The following is a 2,628-nucleotide window of genomic DNA, read 5'->3' on the forward strand; positions in this document are numbered from 1 at the left end:
GCCAGTTGCGATCTTGGATCGGAAGGTGAAGACCTTGAGGAACAAGGTGATTCAGTTGGTAAAGGTACAGTGGCAGCACCGGAAGGGTTCTGAGTGGACGTGGGAATCCGAGGAGGAGATGCGGGGGCTTTACCCCGAGTTGTTCTTAGATCCAGCAGCAGCAGACTTCGAGGACGAAGTCTGAGACAAGTCGGGGAGGGTTGTAACACCCCAATTCTGGTATGATAATTATATTGTTATTTATTGTTATATTTCTTCAACTGTTAAGGGGAACTCGACGAGTCAGTAGCGGGACTCGTCGAGTTGGGTCGCGATTTCTAGCACGTTTAAGTTGGCGACTCGGCGAGTCCATATCCCGGACTAGGCGAGTCCGCTAGTCTAGATGAAACCCTAATTTCAAGGGTTTGCACCCTATATAAACAACTTTTGGGGGCCTCAAGTCAGCCCCCATCACCCCTCAGAGCTTCATTCTCGAAACGCTAGAGTCCTTTTTGCATTTTGTGTGATTTTGGTGTGTTCTTTGAAGATTTTGAGAGGTAAAGGAAGGTAGATCAAGAGGAGAAGAAGGAGATCCTAGATCCTTGAGGAATTTCAGAAGAAAGTAAGGTATATGTTGGCCCTTTTCTGTTTCTATGCTTAAATCTCCTTTGTGAAACCATTCTTGAACCATTTCTTAGCTTAGTAGTAGCATAGACGACTCATGGAGTTGATTAACCTTCAGATCTAGCTAGATTTGATTTCCAGGAGCTTAGATCTAACACCTTTATGGATCCATTTTGCATGAAAGCTCTAGATCTACTATTATAGTGTGCTTTTAACCTTAAAACCTTCATTTGATGTTATTTACACGTAAAGTTGGGAACTTTACGTGTAAATCAAGTCCCACGAACCCAGATCTATTAATGGCATGGATTAGTTTCAAGCAGAATCGAGTGTATAGTATTTGCATGCATACGACTCGACGAGTCATTCTTCTGACTCAGCGAGTCGAGTTGCGAGTCCCCTGTGTTTCCTTTTTCGAGTTATGCCGAGTGGAACCAGTGAGTGAGAAGTGGACTCGGTGAGCTAGAGGGTTAGACTCATTCGTGGAAGAACTCGGCAATTCAATGCCCTGACTCGGCGAGTCCAAGGCCATCTTCATACTTCAAGAACAGACTCGACGAGTTGTTCATACAACTCAGCGAGTCACAGCTAGAATGATCATCTGAGGAAGGAGAACTCGACGAGTTGTTCATACAACTCGACGAGTCGGATGCAGATTGTCAGAGTGTTAGTAGCGAAGAGGAACTCGCCAAGTTTTCGCCAAAACTCGACGAGTAGTAGCGAGTGGAATCAAGGAAGTAAGAGTAAGGACTCGACGAGTCAGGTCAACTGAATGTGGACTTTGATAGTTAGGTTGACTTGGACCAGGGGTAGGATAGTCATTTTACCCTCAGTATTATTATTATCAGTATTTGATTGATGGTGCTCATGGATATTTTAGCCGGGGTGAAACCGGAGACGCAGCAGACAAATTTCGGAGCAGTCCTTTCAGCAGCTAGGCTACGAGGTGAGTTTCCTTCCAGTAGGAACGAGTCTAAGGCCAGAATGCCGACCCGTTTAGTTAATAGTAGTTTCCGGACTTCGGTCCGATGCAGTTGTTAGTGTGTTTGATGCCTTCGTGGCTCAGACAGGATTTATGTGTTATGTGTTATGGGCTACGGCCTGACATAGTATGCAGTATATGAGTTTATGATCATGTATGTTATGCTAGTTGATATGTGTTTATGCTATGCTATAATCATTTAGTTTCGGACTTCGGTTCGATGCATTCAGTTCCAGACTTTGGTCCGATGTAGCTAGTTCCGGACATCGGTCCGATGCAGGGGACAAGGTCCCAGTCAGTTCCGGACTACGGTCCGATGCAGTTTCCGGGCTTCAGCCCGATGCAGTGGGCAAGGCCCAGTACGTGTTTATATGTTATTGTATGGTATGTGGTAGTTTGGGGGAGCTCACTAAGCTTCGTGCTTACAGTTTTAGTTTTCGTTTTAGGTACTTCCGCAACAAAGGGGAAGTGCTCGCGATGATGGCATCGTACACACCACAACTTCAGTCTTTATCCTGGGAGTTTGTTTTAATTTGTAGTTTGATTTGATACAGTTGTTTCACGATATTTTATTATGAGTTGAGATATTTGACATATGGTCTTTATGATATAACAAACAGTATATGATTTTTATTACTATTTAAACAAAAAAATTTTGGGTCGTATTTTTGGGATGTTACACTTTTGGGTTACGGCCTATGTGGGTTGGGACCAATTTGGAAAATTGGGCCATTAATGGGCTTTTATGGATCTCTTAGTTTTAGGCCTTGTTGGTTTTGGGCTTGGGCCTTGGTTGTGAGTTTTGATGTGTCAGGGGTAAAATGGTCATTTTACCCCAAGCTTGGATTATGGATCTTGGTTTGGAATTCAATTACTAATTGGGTGATATTTTTGTATTGACAGCTCGGGGATTCGGTCGGCCTGTAGCTAGGGATTTCTTGCAGTGAACTTCAACGTTTGAGGTGAGTTTCCTCCTGAACTGAACGGGAATCAAAAGCACCAATGTCGGCCCGTGTTTATGATTGTATGCTTACAGGATTACG

The sequence above is a fragment of the Lactuca sativa genome, chromosome 4 (assembly GCF_002870075.4).
Source record: "Lactuca sativa cultivar Salinas chromosome 4, Lsat_Salinas_v11, whole genome shotgun sequence".
In the NCBI taxonomy this organism is placed as follows: Eukaryota; Viridiplantae; Streptophyta; class Magnoliopsida; order Asterales; family Asteraceae; genus Lactuca; species Lactuca sativa.